At 45.2% G+C, this 19,745-nt stretch overlaps 2 protein-coding genes across 5 annotated transcripts in view; one reads left to right on the top strand and one right to left on the bottom strand.

Moving 5' to 3' along the window:
• Nucleotides 1-19,745, top strand: part of FOXN3 (forkhead box N3) — a 197,172-nt gene that overhangs the window by 11,074 nt on the left and 166,353 nt on the right. The window contains exon 1 of one of the 2 annotated variants that reach the window (XM_083437667.1): nt 18,200-19,743. The exons of the other annotated variant lie outside the window; for it this stretch is intronic. The gene's annotated coding sequence lies outside the window, so the exon portion shown is untranslated. Of the gene's footprint in view, nt 1-18,199; nt 19,744-19,745 lie in introns of those variants that run through there. 2 annotated transcript variants of the gene reach the window in all.
• LOC310677396 (lysosomal enzyme trafficking factor-like) overlaps nt 3,530-19,745 on the bottom strand; it is a 74,516-nt gene continuing 58,300 nt past the window's right edge. For 2 of the 3 annotated variants that reach the window (XR_014511146.1, XR_014511147.1), the window contains 2 exons: nt 7,284-7,445; nt 3,530-4,041 (listed from right to left, as the gene is read on the bottom strand). The gene's annotated coding sequence lies outside the window, so the exon portion shown is untranslated. Of the gene's footprint in view, nt 4,042-7,283; nt 7,446-15,673; nt 15,815-19,745 lie in introns of those variants that run through there. The other variant, XR_014511148.1, reaches the window with a different exon arrangement.

Here is a 19,745-nt window from a genome sequence, read left to right as displayed (position 1 = left end):
ATTAACCTTGCAGTGTTTGATGTCATTGGGGGGGGTAGACTTGCCTGCTGCCATTAAACTCAGACCGTGATTGGAGTTTTCGACCCAAGGATTCTCGTGTAAGCGTGGGAGGGAAATGATGGCATGCGATCATCTTCTCTGGCATACATCTCTGCAGTGAAACGGGAAGCCATTCAGTGGCTGTAAAGGTATCAGCCTGGATAAATTGCCCACAAGCTATATTGAAGAGGTGGCATCAAGGAGAAAGCCAAGACCCCTATGTGGCCTCATGCAAGCCTCCCAGGGGTTGCTCATGCTCGATGGAGGGATATTGCAAGCATTCAAGTAGGGGCAACCACAAGGCAATTTGGACTGTACCCTTGTATTCACGTGTCCAATAGGAACATAGGAAGCTGCTCTATACCCAGGCAAACCATTGGCCCATCTGCCTTAGTATTCAGACACTCCAAGTGTGCCTGTTTTCCAGGGACGGTCCCGATTTTACAGAAGCCGATCCAGTTTCTGACTGGATCCCAGAATGTCCTGCTTTTCCTTAGGGCTTTCCTATTTTCATTGGAGAAATTTGGGAGGGTGTGGAGTTATATGACCCCTGAGCCAGGGAGATAAGTAACTATACAACCTTTAGAAGACATCTGTACAGGGACGTTTTTACATGTTTAATTGTGCTTTTATACAGTCCTGTTTTTCTAGAAAAAGAGGTGCCGGAACTCACCATGAACGCCTCCCTTGTTCTCTTATAATGGCAATGGCGCCCACTTGAGAGGTGCCAGGACTCATTTCCAGTGAGTTCTGGCTGAAAAAAGCCCTGTTTTTATATATGTTGGAAGCTGCCCAGGGTGGCTGGGGCAACCCAGTCAGATGGGCGGGGTGTTGTTGTTACTATTGTTATTGAATAGGACGTCCCTATTTTCATTGGAGAAATGTTGGAGGGTATGCCGACACTGACTGACAACAGCTTGCCAGAGTTTCAGATGAAGGGCACTCCCAGCCCTAGTGTCAGGCTTCAGGAAATCCTATCCCTCCTACAGTGGGCAGCCAAGAAGCAAATAACAAAAAGAGTTCTTACCAAGCCCTTTATTCAGTATTCACAGAGAGCGGTTTTGAAAAGTGCCCCTCCATTCCAGTAATGGCATTACTCCAAATAAAGTCCCACCCCCTCCGTCTCTCCTATTCTACGTCATCCCTGCGCCAGCTGATCTGTGCTTTCTGCCTCTGAGCTTTCTGTTCTACTACTCTCAATGCACGCCGGGTCCTGGGAGGGGATGGTCTGGCATGCTTTCAAAAGACACTGAGTCTGTCAGCTGTCTCTCCCTTAGTGCTTCTTCTTCTTCTTCCCACGGCTGCTGCTGCTCTCCCAATATTTCCCAGCTCCCCCCCCCCCACTGCAGCCTCTGAACTATGACCTTCTGCAAACCAGTTTTAAATCTGTACTGTCCTCTTCTTCTCGGGAAGGTTTGGGGGGCGGTCCCCACCATTCCTCCTCAGTCCAGTCCCTGACACCAACTTGGAGATGCCAGGGCGTGAACCTGGGACTTTTTGCATGCAAAGCTGATGGTCTACTGCTGAGTGATATCCCTTCCCCCCCAAATGGATACTGTCTGCCCTGTAGGAAGGAAAAAGGAGGGAGACAAAGACTACATCAAGGCCTGCTGCGGCCTGACTTACCTCTCCCTGTCACAGGGCCAAATGATACCCTCTGCTCTGTTGGATGGAACATCTGAAGCTGGCTCCTGCGTTTGTGGAGCTGTTGGTTTCGTTTTGCAACCACGCGGCTCTTGGTGTATCTGTTGTGCTTTATAGATGATGTTACCCACCTAGAGGACCTCGTCAAAAACCAAGCTAGTGCTTCCCCAGCTTTGGGAAAGAGGTGGGTGGGCTCTAGGGCCCTGCCAGAGCCTTGTATGTCCTTCCCAAACCCCCAACACCTCACTGACCTGGCTTTGGGAAGGCAGCACAAGGGCTGGGTGGGTGTGTCAAATTTTGGGCTTGCTCCCCACCCCACACATGCAGCCCACGGGTTTCATGTTGAAGTTCTCTTGTGGCCTACTTGGTATAAAACGTTGGGTAGCCCTGTTCTACATATCTTGTTGCTGTTGGTCTGTGATTTTGCTTGGAAGTTAAGACTCTTTAAGTTTTTCACACAAATAAATCAAGTCAAGCAACAAGTGTGGGTCTTTTACACTTGAGCCCTATGCATGTCTGCTCAGGAGTAAGTCTCATTTAATTTGATGGAGCTCTGGGTAAGTGGCTATAGGAGTGAAGCCTTAGTCCTGCCAAGTGAGCCAAAGGCATGACAATGCCGTTGAATGAACAGTCCTTTGCTGTTTGGCTTGCTTGATGAGAAGGCCATGCAAGTTATAAACAGTGTGTACGTGTGTGTTTCCAAATGCACAAAGAGAACAAATCAAAGGAATCACATTGTGAATGGAAGTTTCTGGTCACAGCTAATAAAAACCACTCAATAATAACTCCCTCAGTATCAGCATTTAAGTTGTGCTCTGGAAGCAAAATAAACTAGCCAAGAGAAAACATTCTAATAATTTATGTGCATTTATATGTACAAAGTTATGGCCCTGCTGCAGTTTCCTTTAGCAAATGGCTTGGAATATGCAAATTGCATTTATGAGTTTTCTTCTTTTGAGTCCCTTTCTGTAGAGACGATAGGAGAGGCTAAATCAAGCTCGTGTAATTTCTACATTCAAAACTGAAATTTGATGCCATGTTTAGTAAGTGTGAAAGCCAATTTAACAGATTGTTCAGTGTCTGATAACAAATGAGACTCAATTTTTTGGTTCTTTTCAAAATATTTGTAGCATGTTTTATTTTGGTTTGGTTTCTTAAACTAATTTACTGTGGATACTTGTGCAATCTGTCTAGAGCTACATTCAACAATATAAATGGTACAGCTTCCATCTCTATACAGAAATGGTTCAAGGTGATTCATGATAAATAATTAACCTTAGTTGCAGGGATACAAAGCAAATTTCTTATGGAAATTATAACAAGATGAACACATAGGACTCCTTTTGTTTTTCCAAATCCTATTTATACAGCTCATCCTATTGAGAATGGAAAATGTGAGTGCCTCTCCCTATCCCATGGTTTGGTATATTGAAACTCTAGTGCTAATGCTTCTTTTCTGTCAGTAGGTGTCACTATTGGACTGTTTGTGCAGAAAACAGCACTACAGCAGGATCAAATAACAAAAGAAAGAGCAGGTCGCATCTGCATACAGACTCTGTGGGAAGGAGGCAAAAGTCACTCATATTCTGAATGTGAGGTCACAGTTCTTTTGTACAAATAAAGGACCCATGAGTGAATGCCAAAGGCAAACAATCACATGATAAAATATTAACTGAAAAAAGGAGTACTCAAAAGTGTGATAGGCGTTTTCAACCACGTAGGTTGAAAGAGTTTGGCCCTTTAATATAGAATCACCAAAGTCAACAGGAGCACTTGACCCTTATAGCAATAAGGTGCTCCTGTTGACTTTGGTGATTCTATATTAAAGGGCCAAACTCTGCAACTTGCTAGTCAGCGTAGGAGAAAAGATTGGAAGTTGGAAGGTATCTCAAATTTCATCTAGTCCAACTCCTAGCCACCACTACAGCACACCTGATAGGTGGCTATCCAACCTCTGCTTGAAAACTTCCACCAAAGGAGTGCCCATCACTTTCTGATGCAAGATTTTGAACAGCTGCTGTGGATAAGTAATGCCATTGTGGATATTTGAAAAAGTGGTCAACACAGCGCAAGAAGGATGTGATTGTAGTGCAGAAACTTGCACAAGTTCCAGTTCTTCAAGTCCAGTGAGATAAAGTAGATTTTGCATTACATTGAGAATAATTAAAGTATAGTATCAAAGTACCCATCACTCGGGGTGTTTAATAAAGTTTATCAAAACGTGCGGTAATAACAACATATACGTCTACAGGGTTGCTGATGTTCTTACTCTTTTGCCGGAGTTCTTCCTTTGCTTGGACCTTCTCACTCTTGCATTTTGCATCACTGATGAATAGCTATAAAAATTCTGTCATGGGCCTGTAAGAAAGGATGACTTAAAGTTTATTGCCCAACCCCTAATCAGTGTTTCACCTCTATGCTGTGGATCAGCTAAGAAATGGCTGTTCAAATATCAGTTCCTGAGAAACAAATTGCTCTCACTTGGCGGTTATCATGGTAAAATCAAAGTGTTCGTGGCCCTGCAGATGTTGTTGGACCACCAGTCTCACCAGCTGGACCTCAGTGTCCGGGCTGAATGATACGGGTAGAAATGCTCCTTCAGGTATACAGGGCCAAGGCCATTTATGGTTATATAAGGCTGGTGTTATATGGTCCTGGCAGCTGCCCCCAGCTGTAGTTTCCGAGTCATCTTCAAAGGTAGCCCCACGTAGAGCGCATTGCAGTAGTCCAAGTGGGAGATAACCAGAGCTTGTACCACTCTGGTGAGATAGAGCCCAGGCAGGTAGGGACTGTTGGAGCTGGTAGACAGCTGCCTTGAATTTAGAATTAACCTATGTCTCCATGGACAGCCGTGAGTCCAAAATGACCCCAAGGCTATGCACCTGGTTCTTTAGGGGCACAGAACCACTCTGAAACCCAGGAACCCTCCATTGCAGCCCTAGATATATGCCCCACCCTCCTCAGTCATGGCACTGGAGCAAGTGGGGCAAAGAGGATGACAGAAACCTGGCTAAGTGAGACCCCAGCATCATGTTTGCCCATTGCCATCACTTCATGGTAGATATCCAGCTTGGAGGTGGGCAGGGGTTGGGGGCTGGAGGGACAGCTGTTTGGATTCCAAGCCAACTTACAACTTCAGCAAAACGCGATCTTTGTTGTTGGGGAAACAGGGCTGAAGGCAGCGCGGCCTCATTATATGGCGAATAATAAAATGATCTTGGAAATTACTGTCATTGAGGATAAGTATTGAAAGTAATGAAACCTGACAAATTCGAGTTTAATAGACCTTCCTCAAGATTAGCTTGATCCATTAGGCTTGCTCTCTGCCTCCCAGATAGCCTTGTGGTCGTGAAGGACTTTTGAAAATCCAAAAGTAAATTTCGCTAACGGATGATGTTAGGGCCACCCGGCTGAGGGCCCTTGTAAAGTGAGAGGGAAGGAGATTAGCCTGACTCATCTTCCCTCCCAGAAGGAGGCCCGCAAATGTGACTTGAATTCCATTAGCCAAGGACAGAACAATAAGACTACCGGGGCTGAGTTGTAGCTCAGTGGCAGAGCCCTGCTCTGGATGCTCAGGAAGCTGCCTTACATTGAGCCAGTTCATTGGTCCATCTAGCTCAGCATGGTCTGCTCTGTTTGGCAGCAGCTCTCCAGGTTTCAGGCAGGGAATCTTTCCCAAGCATGCTGCCAGGGATTGAACCTTGGGCTTTCTGCATGCTGCTGAGCTGCGGTCCTTCCCATGTTCAAACCCTGACCTACCCAATTCCCAGCAGGACTGGGAATCGGAATCCATGTCTGAGATTAGACTGACTAGTTTATTTTCCACATCAGCCAACAGCAGCAACATGGTATGGTGCTGTTTCCTTCCGTTTCTGAGCTTCTGGGCCCATTCCAGAGCTAACGTTGACCCGGCTATATAAATCGAGAAACTGGCTAACACCGAATCAGACCTTTACACCTTCTATCCCAGTTTGGGGCTAGAATGACAATAGCCCTGTCCATGCATTACTTGTGTGTATGGCATTAATGTCCCATGGCAGGAACATGGCTGCACTCCTGGCCATGCCCCTGAGATTGTACCCTTGCAGGCACACCAACTGTAGCAGACAGAGGTGTCATCAGCCCCCTCAATATTCCTTAGCAGGAGACTCAGCCCCCCAAATATCGAGGGGGTGGAGGAGGTCAAACCACTTAGCTTAGTGTGGCGCAGCTAGGCTGTGGTGCAAGGTTGAACCGTCCTAAGCGGCATCTCCCAACATTGCGCAGGCTGGCGCAGCCTTCCGCTAGACCACACTGGTTTGGCCTGCACCGCGATGGAAGATTTGTGGCATGTAGCACACGTGTGACATGTGTGCCACACATGCCATTGCCCGCCCCCGCCCCCAATCTTGGGGGCAACTCGGCTCCTGCGAACCTTGCCTTTGCTGTTGTATAAACATAGGAAAAGAACCTGTGTGGAGCTCCTGTGCCTCAAATATCCGTGTGGGAGTCCTGACTGAATGGAGATCCTAAGCTCCAAATCATGAGCAGTTGCCATTTTGTTTTCAGTTCCTTTTCTAATAGTTACCTAATATGCAATTCGCCCTTTTCACAGCTGCACATCTTCAACAAACTATCCACCACAACCCCAAGGTTTTTCCCTTGGTTAGTCACCACCAGTAAGTACATATGTGAAGTCAGGACTTTTTTGATCCAATGCACATCCCTTTAAACTTCCTTACATTGAATTGCGTTTGAATGCCCATTCAGACAACGTGGAACAACCTGCAAACCTTTGTTCTTGTTCTTTTTACCAGCTGAGGACTATATTGTACGCCTGTTCTGTGTGTTAGTGTCCAGGAGCCGTTCAAACACCTCTTGCAAAAGTGTTCTAGGATGCCGCCACAAAAGCCTTGCTAATGAGACACATAAAGCCCTGAGTGTGGCTCTGATGTTCTGGGCCTGAAGTTTTAGTGAGCAGTAAATGAATCTGCAATATTTTGCCCAATGTACTGTTGGGGAAAGTTGCAAGGGAGAACTGTTTCTGTTTTCAGAGCATACTTTTCTTCCTTTGGTGAACAGACATTGCTTAATGAGTTGTGAAATCAAACACTTTGATGGCAGGAAGATCAAATTGCTGAGTCTTAATCTAGGGTTGGTAATTTGTACAAAACTGCCTTTCTTCCCATACCATCTAAAAGTGGACCTTTTCAACTATGAGAAGAGGAGGAGGGAGCCCGAGTCTTGCTGCTCCTTATTCCAAGTCCTTCAAAATGGGGATAGCCAGCTCTCTAGATGCTGTTAGACTACAACTCCCATCAGCTCTAGCCAGATAGCCAGTTGTCAGAGATTATGGGAGTTGTAATCCAGCAACGTATATGTAGGTCACCACATTGGCTATATTTGATAGCTACTTGAAACAGATATGAATATAAGCTTTTATTTTTCTTACTTCAGGAGATATGTAATATCTGAACTTTCTGGTTATGTTGTTTAGCTCTTTCCTGCTCTAACTTGTGCTAATAGATAAATTCCCATCGATTGCAGTCAAGCACGCGGAGCAGAACCGATCAATTGAAAAGTAAAGTTAAGACAACAAGTACACTTCTTTTTCCACTTACCTTAATGGAAAGCTTTCAGGCCAGATCTGTCTTTGGTGCAACAGGACTTATGATGAGCGATTTGGACCAAGGATAGTGTTGGCTCTTCCCATTTTGTTTTGACCTTTTCAGATTGTTGCTGTACAGGACTGATACGATTAAACATGCTCGGTGATATCCAAGCTTGAAAAATGGAAAAGGCAAAGCTGGAGTGAATGTTATTCTTTGTTTTCATTAAGGGAAAGGGTTGGTGATTGAGTTTTTTTATAATATAGATCTGAGAACACTAGAATTGGTTCCAGATAAATGCTAAAACTTCGTTTCACATTCCCCGAACAAGTTACAGTTATAGATTTGGCACAGCACCAGAACATCGCTGTGTTTATGCGCAACTGTCCAGTGAGGTTAAAGTATCTTTTCTGTATGTTTATAGCTCATGACAGTTTTGAGTGAGATGTCAGCGCCTACGGATGTGCTACTCACTCATTCATCAAAAATCTGTGCAAACTGGTTGCATGATTCAACAAAAAATACACAGCCGTCCTAAAGTGCACTAAGGAGGAACAAAATATGCTTGTTTGACAATATCAAGTGTTAGTCAAGGCTCGGGGATTTCACGAAAGCTCTCGCTTTACGCAACGAGATTACCATGCAGGAACAAGAAGGGAAATAATTGCCGAATTGCTATGATTCTTTCCCCCTGCCCTACATTGATCATGATTACAATCTTTTTCATTCACTGATGGTGGGATAAAGGAATTGGGGAGGGTGGGGTGCTGCACCTCATTTTGACTATGAGAAGACTGTGTGGATTGTTGGCTGCAGGTTACACACAACCACACACAAAAAACCACAAGCTAATACGAAAGCCAAAATATTTCCTACACCAGATGGATCTATGGTTGGAATCATAGAATTGTATGAGGCACTATCTGAGAACATTGGATTGGTTGGGCTATTAAGAAGGGCCATAAGACTGCTTGTGACAGCAGTCAGACTATGTTTTCAAAAAGAAAAGGAAAAGCTCTGCTGCCGTCGCTTGTCCAAATACACTCCCCACACCTTCCAAATGCCCCCTCCCCAATTTCCGGTAATAAAAAGAAGGAATCAAAAACATTTAGCAGAGATGTAGTTAAAGATATACTAAAAAAAGATAATTGTCCTACAATATATTAGCCATAGGGTGGCATTGCTAAAAAAAAAGCTATAGCTTTGCATAAAATTTACATATGCTGAGTTACGGATATAGATGCACAGGCGATGCTGGATTTCGGCATCAGTGTCAGCCCTTGTGGAAAGGTAACTGCCCAGGCATGAGAAGTGCTCAACATTTTCCAACGTTTCACCACTGAGTTGGATTTGTGGCGCTGCAGAGGGGTTATTTTGTACTTGTCGGTGCAGTACTTTAGTTTTTTTGGATGTTGCGTGATAGGCCAAGCTTTTCGTAAGCTTCTGTGAAGATATTTAGGATGGATTCTGTGGAAGGACGTGAGGATCCAGAATTGGCCTCCACAGTCACTTACGGACTCATTGTTCAAACCAAGAAGTGCTGTAATTTAAATAGAAGGGCAAAGCAACTAACCATAGCCAACCTGTGTACCTGCTCACCCTGTTTTGTGAGTGCTGTTGGTGGGTCGCTTCAGGGTCCCTGGTCTTCCTTCAGAAATTGGACTTGGACCAGACAGCCTGCCTTAAAATGGAGGCCTCTCCTTGGAGAGTCCAACAAATACAGGGCATTTCTACGTAAAGGAGGACAGAGGGCTTCCTGCTTAACACCTCTGCAGCTGCAGCCTGTAAAATATCAGGCTGCACATTGTCTGGTGGTGCTTCACTGTTCATGCGCAGGCATTCTCACATATGTACATTGCAGACAAGATGGATCGTCCCTTGCCCCCCTCCTGAGGAGTGAGCGACCCAAAACACTGATCAGAAGCAGAGACCGTCTTTAGTAAATAGGGTCAGCTGGGGCCACCCCACCCAAATGGGAGGCAGCATTCATGATTTATCTACTTGTTGGTTTTTTAGATGTAAGACTTTTATCACCGTTGCAGAATATCCTAAACCACATTAACTAGTTCTGTGTGAAGCATTACCATGAATAATTGAAGTTAATCTGCACTTGTTAACAAAATGCATCAGGAGATACATTATCCATGCCTTAATTGAAGCCGTGTGCTTAGGCCTCATTCTGCAAAGTACACAGTGCCCCAAGCCCTTAGTTACCATTGAAAATTGAAAATGCTCAGCTCTTAGAAACTCGAGGCCTGTGCTATTTACTAAAGTGTGTTTGTGTGTGAAAAGTGGCCTTTAATGGGCACAAACAATATTCTTATGGGAGCCCATTTTGAATCTGCTGCGGCAACACATTGTAGATTCTTTTGACATCATCCAGTAGTCCGGCTTTATTTAGCCATGGCAACTGTGTCAAATTAACTCCCGTCTTCCAGTAGCGAGACTGCAGCTTTGTTTGTTTTTCCTCTCAAGGGAATCATCGTTATAAGATGCATTAATAGTCACCAGGAAAAAAAATGGGAGGAAAATTTTGAATGAAAGTTTAGCTTTTCATATTTTCTGATTTATTTCGTTTAAGGTGGTAGTCTACCCTTTTCAGGATGCTGAAAATTATAGAGACAGTGCTTACATACAACCCTGGACAGGGAGATTGCTCATGGCCCTTACAGTTTCCATATGATAGTCATGCAGAAGTTGGGGCGCGGCAGCCATGTGAACGCGGGCAAATGTTACATGAAAACCTAAGAAGAAGAATAAAAAAAACTTTGCTCCCTTTCCAAGTTACAAAGCTGATAAAATAAGAGAGGTCTAAGTACCGAGAAGTACAAAATCACTTTAGAAAATGAAGACGTTTATTTTAATAATGCGTGGTGGAGTATATTAAAACTGTCTCACACTTGTAAGTCTTTGGTGGGAGGAAATGTTGTTGTTATTGCCATAATGTTCCTTTTCTGTTGTGAACATGCTTTCGTGAAAAATCAATAAATCACTTTTTTTTAAATGACCAAAATAATGTTTGTCTTTTTTCATAGGGATTTGCATCTATGCTACAATATATGTTTAAATACTTATAAGGTGGTCGTGTGCTAGGGAGATATTTTATAGATTTGAGATCAGAACTGATTTGTGATACAGTCATACCTCGGAAGTTGAATGGAATCCATTCCAGAAGTCCGTTCATTTTCGTTCCAATCGGAAGCTGCAGAAGCTGTGTTGGACATTTGGGTTCCAAAGAAAGTTTGCAAACCAGAACACTCACTTCCAGGTTTGCGGTGTTCGGGAGTCAAAATGTTTGACTCGCAAGGTGGTCAGAATCCAAGGTACGACTGTATATGTCCACAGCTGGATGGGTGATGGGTGGGACACAGCCCATGGTAGTGGCAGGTGGAGCCACTGTCACAGTTAAGAGCTGGTGAGGAACCGCTGGTCAGCCATGATGCCCATGGACAGAAAATGGAGGTGCAATCCTCTGCCTGAGTGCCGTGGTGCATTATTGGACTGACCCTGTTACTGGGGTTGCACATTTGATTAGGAACTCTAGTGTGCGTGTGTATAGCCCTTTTTGCCTTCAGCCGGTTCTGTGGAGATTGTAGGCAAGCCAGCTGCCTGATCTTCTGCCCTGTCCATGCATTCGGTCAGTATGTCTAGTCAAAGGTGACATTAGGACTTATTATCATGCATGACTGACATGAAGAGGTCAGATTGTGCAGCAAAATATACTCTCAGAACACTCTCTGGGGGAAATTGTGGCCAGTATGAGGATACCAAGCCAGAAAGATCTAAATGGTCCAAATAAAGCTCTGGTTAAAGGTAATGCAAGGGACAGTTGGTCCCAGATGAGGGTCCAAACCCCCACCCATATCAGTGGGCACACTCATAAAGTTCACAATGTACAGTAGATACTGTAATGATTACATAAGCAACACCTCCAACCACTAGGTGGTGCTATTCTATGTTCGTTGAGGTCAACTAAAGTGCCTTTGGCTTGGCTTGTGACTGTGTTGTCAGGACCAGATTTATTCTAGAGACTTACGTTGCTGGTTTAGATTGCAGGTCTCTAATACTCTGTTATTTCAACCAAGTATTACATTACGCTGCTTCAGTCATTACACATGCATGGAGCTCCCTTGCTGGATTGGGGCAATTCCTCAACACACACACACACACAATTTGGTACCTGCATAATACATAAAAGTCACATTAGGCAAGGTGTGTGACTAGGCACCCCTGGCAGTTGCTGGTTCCTTGGTCTGAACCAAGTTCCTCTGCAGCTTTATTCTCCTTAAGTACGACCCATTTAAGCTTGAATAATATTAAGCAGCATTTTAATAGGAAGTGAGCATTTCTCTTCAGAAGCAGAGCAAGAAAGCCGGGGGGCAAAAGCGGCGGCAGGGGGTGCACGGGGGTGGCGGTGGGGAAGAGATGTAATAATAATGGAACCAAAACTGTGTGCCTTTTACAAGAGACCTATAAAATGTAATCTTCCTCCCTGAACTCTTGCCTTTTCAAAGGATGAAGATTAGACTTGCCACTTAGCTAATGTACTTGAGAGGAATTCTAGGTTCTACCTCATTTGGAGTTTCCATCTGAAAAATTCCACGGGTAGAATTGTTTTCGTTCTTTGCGCGACAAAATTGGGACTGTATAAACTGTTGTGAAATATGGACAGCAGTCAAAGGATGGAACCTCACCAGGAGTGTCTTACCCATAGAGGCTAGTGGCGCGGGACGCCAGGGCGCCAAGTTCTGGAGGGCGCCAGGGAAGAGGCGGAGGCTGGAAGCGGTGCCTCCCAGCATCAGCTCACTGCCCTTGTTCCCCTCCGCCATGCCATGCTGAAGCAGTGCTGCGCCCAGAGCCTCCGCCTGCAGTGGCTACTGCGGCACAAAACAGCCAGCTGAGCTGGGAGGCGCCGCGTCCAGTCTCCACCTCTTCCCCACCGGAGGAGCCGCCCTCCAGCCGCTGCCCCCCCTTCTCCAGCCCCGCCAGCAGCACTGTCCTCCCTAAAAAACTCTGGGAAACATGGGGGGGGGGCGCCGGAGGGAGCTTTGCACCACAGTGCTGGATATGCTTAAGACCACTCTGAACCTCACTCCAGATAAAGCTACAATCAAACCTTTGATGGCGGCAGGTATACTTGTGGTATTTAAAATGGCAGCTGTTCATGGCGACTGTGTACTATGTCCAGTAACTGAGACAATATCTACCAGTTTCTGGGGGTCCTGAGTGGGCAAATACTGTTGTGCTCATGTCCTACTTGTGGGCTTCCCTTAGCCATCTGGTTGGCCACTATGAGAGCAGTGGTCTAGATTAGGCCTTTGGTCTGACCCAACGGTGCTCCCCTTATGCTCTTCAACTAGTGTTTCTTGAAGAGAACTTACAAAGCGTGAAAGAGAAACTCAGTCTATCCAAACACGCAGGAATGGGTTGATGGATGCATCTTGGAGGGTATCCTATTGCCTGCTGTGGAATATTTATATATGTATCTCCCTTATTCTCACAACAAACAGGAGTTTAAGAATAATGTAAGAAGAGCTCTGCTGTGTCTGACCCGAAATTCATCTAGCTTACACTGCAGTCCAAACCCTGCCTAGGTGGAATACTCAGGTGTTCTGGGGGCTGGCAAGGATTCTGTTGGCAGCATGACATGTTTGTCAGGTGGAAGGGGGGGCTCCATGCCTGGGGGGTGACACTGGCATTTCTTCACAGGGTGGACTGGGTGGAAGGACAGCCCTATTCAGTCCAATGCCTCCACCCCAGCTGGCTCAAAAGGGGGTTGAATTGCAGTCTTAGCATGCTTGGTTTCTCAACGAACTGCCTCGGAAAAGCAACAGCCAAGACCTGAAGTCAGTACAGTGGTACCTCAGGTTAAGTACTTAATTCGTTCCAGAGGTTTGTACTTAACCTGAAACTGTTCTTAACCTGAAGCACCACTTTAGCTAATCGGGCCTCCCGCTGCTGCTGCGCCGCTGGAGCCCTATTTCTGTTCTCATCCTGAAGCAAAGTTATTAACCTGAAGCACTATTTCTGGGTTAGCGGAGTCTGTAACCTGAAGCGTATGTAACCCGAGGTACCACTGTAATACTCATGTACCGACCCTGTAGGGCTGTTTCCCAAACTTGGGCCTCCAGCTGTTTTTTTTATTACAACTCCCAGTGGTCAGGGATGATGAGAATTGTAGCCCCAAAACAGCTAGAGACCCAAGTTTGGGAAATACAGCCCTTGGGTTCGCCAAACAGCAGAGCAGCCACTAAAATGCGCAGCAGCAGTGGAAACGTCTGGCTCTGTGCAAGCTGCTTGTAGTTTCTGCTGAAGCAAAGTGACACTGACCCTGAGTCTTTGGCACCTGGGTTGATGATAAGGATGGGAATAACATCGTATGTGATAAGAGGCTGAGAAGGCCATTTCAGGCAGCACAGCAGCCTGTGAAACCATAACATTCTTACTGGTTTGGAAAAGATGCTTATGTGAAATGTGTCTATGACTTGCACGGCAAAGGAAAACAAAAGCGAGTTGCTTTTGGCTACACTCCCCCCCCCCCCCCGGAAAGATTTTGAGCAGGGTCTAGTCCCATCTCTGATCATTATAAAGAGGGGTCTGCTTACTACACTTTCTCCTTTTCATTGGAGTGAGAATATTCCTTGGCTTTCGGCCTCTGAATACCAGTTGCTAGTTAAGAAGGCGGCTGTTACACTCAGGTCCAGCTGGCAAGCTTCCCATGGGCATCTGGTTGGCCACTATCAAAACAGGATGTTGCTGGACTAGGTGGGCCTCTGGCCTGATCCATCAGAGCTCTCTTTACATTTACTGATTCAGCTTTACTCACTAGGGTTCAATTCTGATTGAATACCCACCTGCCTTTCCCTGTCCTCTTGAATACATTTCATATCCAAAGATGGCCATAACTCACAGGATTTTCATTGTTCCTTGGTTTTTCTGATAGTGCTCATTGTGTTGGCATCGCTTGAGGCACTCAGGTCCTGCTTTTAGGCTTCCTATGGACATCTGGCAGGCCACTCTGAAAACAGGTTGTTGGTCTAGGTGGGTCTTTGGCCTGATCTAACAGGCTTTTCTTACGTTCTCATGTCTATATTCTCTTTTAATAGCAAGTACACCGGTACCTCGGGTTAAGTACTTAATTCGTTCCAGAGGTCCGTTCTTAACCTGAAGCACCACTTTAGCTAATGGGGCCTCCTGCTGCCGCCACGCCGCCGGAGCATGATTTCTGTTCTCATCCTGAAGCAAAGTTCTTAACCTGAAGCACTATTTCTGGGTTAGCGGAGTCTGTAACCTGAAGCGTATGTAACCTGAAGCGTATGTAATCCGAGGTACCACTGTACTCCAATCTTCCTGGCTTGTCTTGGAGGCATTAACACAGCAGCATGTCCCCGCCAGGGAAGGTGGACGAGTTCCTCTTTATATACTGTATGAACGCATTTGTGTGGGTTGAAGAGCTATCTCTGCTTCTTTGGGGATTTGTGTGAGAGTGGCGATGCCTGTGAGCCTATGGGGATGGCTGTGTATGAGAGCTAAGCTGGGAGTGCTTGTGTCTATGTATATCCCTTAATTTTTATTCCTGCAGAAAAACAGCGTCAACAACAGCCAATGGGTCAATCACAGTCTGTAAATTCTATTACTGTAATTGCAGTAATGGGCAATCTGCAGGGATAGGTTTGTAAGTGTGAAGCACATGCCGAGAAAGGAGAAAGACGGAAACACTCCACTCAGTTGCTATTTTCCCAACGGCTCTGTCCCTACCTTTCCGTCCCCTCCTGGCCCCACTCACTTTGCACTGGGAACCATCTTGGCTGTGAGTCCTAGAATACATGCTCCCTGTCTTGCAGGACTTTCCCCACCTGGCCATTTCAATGATTGATTGAGATGTTGTATTGGGGAAGCCTACTTTGTGCATAGGCTCTCCCTGTGGTTTAGAACAGTGAATAGCAACTGAACAGGGCTAGTCAGTTTCATGAATGAGTTATTCAGATTTGTTGGAGTCTTCCCTTGCAATCTACTTGCACAATTAGTCTCCATGGCACCCTAGAGCAATGGTGTTGCCCCCTGGTTGGCTGTTTGTTTGCTTCTATGATTTCTCAATTTGTCCTCAGTGCAAGGCAAGAAGCTACTTTTAGGGTGCATACAATTAAATGGATTGATATAAGCAAATTGGGGGTGGTCATTTCTTGTTTCCACTGCAAAATATTGAAATTCCCCCGATCCTTTCATGCTTCAACTGTTCACTGGATGTTCATCCTTTTGCAGAAGAAATATATCCTTAATAAACCAAAATCCCTTTGTTTGCTTTAAACTTGTTGTCTCTCAATTGCATCAAAGGACCGCCATTAATGATTAACGACAAAAGGCATAGTCAAGATCCCTATTGATTTTCCCTAGAGTAATCATGATTTTATACATCTGTTTTATTGCCTTTTGTGCTTTCATGCCCATACTAAAGAATACAATGTTTGTCATCTCTTCTGATATGCAAATTGTTCCATAGTTAGGTCATTATTTAAAAACAGTTGCTCTGCATGCCTTCATATCTGCAAAGAGAGAAACCAAAAGTGTAACTGTGGTATGTCGAGAAAGAACCATCAGAGAACCACCAGAAGCCACACAAATGCACATTTAATTACTCTTCATCAGCTTTCCTTTTCATGATGCTGGCTGGGCAGGTGGGAACTGTAGTTCAACAGAACATGGAGGGCACAAGGCTGAGGAAGCCTGCTGCCTGTCTATCATCACTCTCAACCAGTAGGGACCCAAGCAAGATGTGACTTTTCCCTTTGGCTAGAAACAGGATGATTCAAGTCAGATCATCCATGTCATGCCAAATTTGATCCTGAGCTACCTTACGTCACCTTCTGTGGTTTTCAACAGATTTGCTTAAAAACAGGACATTGGTTCTTGGGAAAGTCCTGACCTCCTAGAAATTATGCAGATTACAAACCAGAAAGGGCCAAACACCAGCCGCCCCTCCCTCCCTGATCAGGACCATCCACCCAAGAACAGAGATTTCAAATCAACCCAAGCAATTCAAACCTCAAGCAGAGAACAGATAATCTGACTGAAACACACAGAAGCATGTTGTTGTTGTTGTTGTTTAGTCGTTCAGTCGTGTCCGACTCTTCGTGACCCCATGGACCAGAGCACACCAGGCACTCCTGTCTTCCACTGCCTCCCGCAGTTTGGTCAGACTCATGTTTGTAGCTTCGAGAACACTGTCTAACCATCTCATCCTCTGTCGTCCCCTTCTCCTTGTGCCCTCCATCTTTCCCAACATCAGGGTCTTTTCCAGTGAGTCTTCTCTTCTCATGAGGTGGCCAAAGTATTGGAGCCTCAGCTTCAGGATCTGTCCTTCCAGTGAGCACTCAGGGCTGATTTCCTTAAGAATGGATGCGTTTGATCTTCTTGCAGTCCATGGGACTCTCAAGAGTTTCCTCCAGCACCATAATTCAAAAGCATCAATTCTTCGGCGATCAGCCTTCTTTATGGTCCAGCTCTCACTTCCATACATCACAGAAGCATAGAATTGTAGAATTGGAAGGGACCCTGAGGATCGTCTAGTCCATGGGTAGGCAAACTAAGGCCCGGGGGCCGAATGCAGCCCAATTGCCTTCTCAATCTGGCCCACGGACGGTCTGGGAATTAGTGTGTTTTTACATGAGTAGAATGTGTCCTTTTATTTAAAATGCACCTCTGGGTTATTTGTGGGGCCTGCCTGGTGTTTTTACACGAGTAGAATGTGTGCTTTTATTTAAAATGTATCTCTGGGTTATTTGTGCAGCATAGGAATTCGTTCCTATGCTGCACAAATAACCCAGAGATACATTTTAAATAAAAGCACACGTTCTACTTGTGTAAAATGTATCTCTGGGTTATTTGTGCAGCATAGGAATTCGTTCATTTGTTTTTTTCAAAATATAGTCCGGCCCCCCCACAAGGTCTGAGGGACAGTGGACCGGCCCCCTGCTGAAAAAGTTTGCTGACCCCTGTCCAACCCCCTGCAATGCAGGAATATGCAGCTGTCCCATATGGGGATTGAACCTGCAACCTTGGTGTTACCAGCACCACGCTCTAGCCAACTGGAGAATGGGTTGCCAGGCCCTCAACAGCACAGAGCTATTAGCTCAAAAATATTCAAGCACGAAACCCAAACTGCACACATGGGGCATGAAGACTACATTTTTGTCTCTAAATGGGAATCTTTTGAATACTGCTGATATGGTATATAGTATTGCAAGCTGCCTTTCATAACATAGTGGTACCTCCGGTTGCGGACGGGATCCGTTCCAGAGCTCTGGTCAGATCCTGAGGTTTCCACAACCGGAGGGACCGCTTCCGCGCATGCATGCGGCATGGTAGAGCGCTTCTGCACGTGCGGTGAAACACTTCTGGGGTTGCCGCTTTTGCAATGCGAATTTTTCTTTACCCGACGGTAACTTAAGCTGAGGTGCTACTGTAATAGCTTGTGGACATGTGGTGGTTACTGAGCGATCCAGGCTTTAAAGATCAGAACCAGCACTTTGAACTGAGCCTGGGAACTGATGGCTAACTAATGGAATTGGGTCAGTTGGGTCCTTAACAGTTTGAGAGGCCTAAGACCTGGCTGTTTGGGACTGGGCTCCAGATCTCCTACCTTTGCCCCTCCCCTTGGAAACTTTATTTACCTTTACCTTTACAGAAAAGCATTCCTTCTGAACTAAATTTCCACTTATGCATATAAAACATCACCTGTAAAGTTGAATGCTGGGTCTGGGCCCCACATCTTTTAATCAGGCCCACAAGGTATATGGATTAGCCTGCTTATAGCACGGTAATAAGTGCTGATGTTATACATTTACATTTAACCTGGGTTATCTACTTGGTACTGCATTTCTGTCTTTACCGGGTCCCCAGCTGCTTTTGTGGCATAACCCTTGCACCTTTAATAACCCCACAGCAAGCAAAAGCTTGGCCAGAGACACTTCCACCCAAACTACATGCTCATCTACTTAATTTGGAGCTGTTAAGCATGTCTTTAAAGTACGATGCCACTGTGAGAAGAGGATGCTAGAGGTAATGGGCCTTTAGTCTGGTTCAGTAGGGCTCTTGCAGGAATCGCGCCAGACAAAAAGGCTGGCAACCCTAGCTAGGGAACATATTAAATGTCAGTTTTGGATTCCTGCTGTGTTGTTGTGATGGAGATTGGTTTGACGAATGGCACCCTTCCCAGATTCAACTTGTGGCAATGCAAAATGTTTTGTGGATGGCAATTCCAGAGACTTGACACTGAGATAATTAATGTTGCTATCTTGAAAAGTTGAGGTTTATGCCTCAGTATAAATATTTGCAGGAACATTTGAGATTTAGTAGCCTGACATGCAGAAGTTAAGAAGCTGAAACTTTCCCCAGAGTAGAACTGAAGTCTGGAGGCAGGCGGTGATGTTTAAGAGAGCTGAAAGTCAATTCAGAGTCCTTTGTGGGGATACATTTCTTTTGTCCCGTTTTCGGCTTTGGTCAAACAGGTTCTCTGGGTTTTTGAAGTCATTCAAAACCTGCATACCAGAAATGGGAAGAATTTATGCATCCCAAAGAGTGATCAAACCCCCTTCAACTTGGTAAAAGCGGGACAGAAACATCTCTTTCCAACCAAAGTAATGGGGAAAGATTTGCCTTTAACTCAATGGTGTTGAAGGCACAGGAGCAGGAGCAATTAAAAGTTGACAGCCCGATCATCAGAAGGAGAGACTGGAAAAGTAGTGTTTTTCTGTAGTGAATGATCTTTTTTTTAAGGTATGCAGTGCAACCCTGGATATGCCTACTGACTATGAGAAGCAATTTCCACTTTGTAAAATGGCACTTATTTCCAAATGGGCCTATACAGGATTGCGGCGTCTATTTAACTGGAATTTGTTCTTTCGTTTTTATAGCTGTTAGGACCCTATTGTATATCACAGTTTTATCAGCCTTTCAGCTCTTTATGAAGCGTATTTCCTTTCACAACTCAAGTTCCACAGAGGTTGCTTTTTAAAACTCTGTTGTCCTGGCTTTGTGTGTGTGCGTGTGCGCGCACGCTTGTTTTTTAATCACACGGCTGCTGTGGAAAGACTTAGAACTTAAAGCTTCTCCATTTGCCACCAAATGAACTAGGAGCTGAACTCTGCTGGTCAGACAGGTTGTTGAGTGAGGGCATGTGACACAGTTTCAAAGCAGGATTTTGCCAACACCCTTCAGCTAGATGGGAGATACAGTACAAGAATCTTGTCAGGCATAGGGCTTCAGAGGAGTTAAGACTTGTGCGGGTACACAAAGATTGCAAAATACTTTGTTACTGTTGTCTTGATTCTCTCTCATTCACACTCTTTCAAACTCAGCTGCTTTTCTCCTTTCTACAAATGGGGACAATGGGAATTCCGAAGTGTTATTTTATGCTCCAGTCCAAGAAGTGGATGGAAAGAGCCATATTACAAGCTCAGTGTGGCAGTTCCTGGT

Source organism: Podarcis tiliguerta, assembly GCF_965153285.1.
Source record: "Podarcis tiliguerta genome assembly, chromosome: 1".
Classification (NCBI taxonomy): Eukaryota; Metazoa; Chordata; class Lepidosauria; order Squamata; family Lacertidae; genus Podarcis; species Podarcis tiliguerta.
Note: the sequence above shows the minus strand (reverse complement) of the source record. Positions and strands in the feature narration are given on the sequence as shown.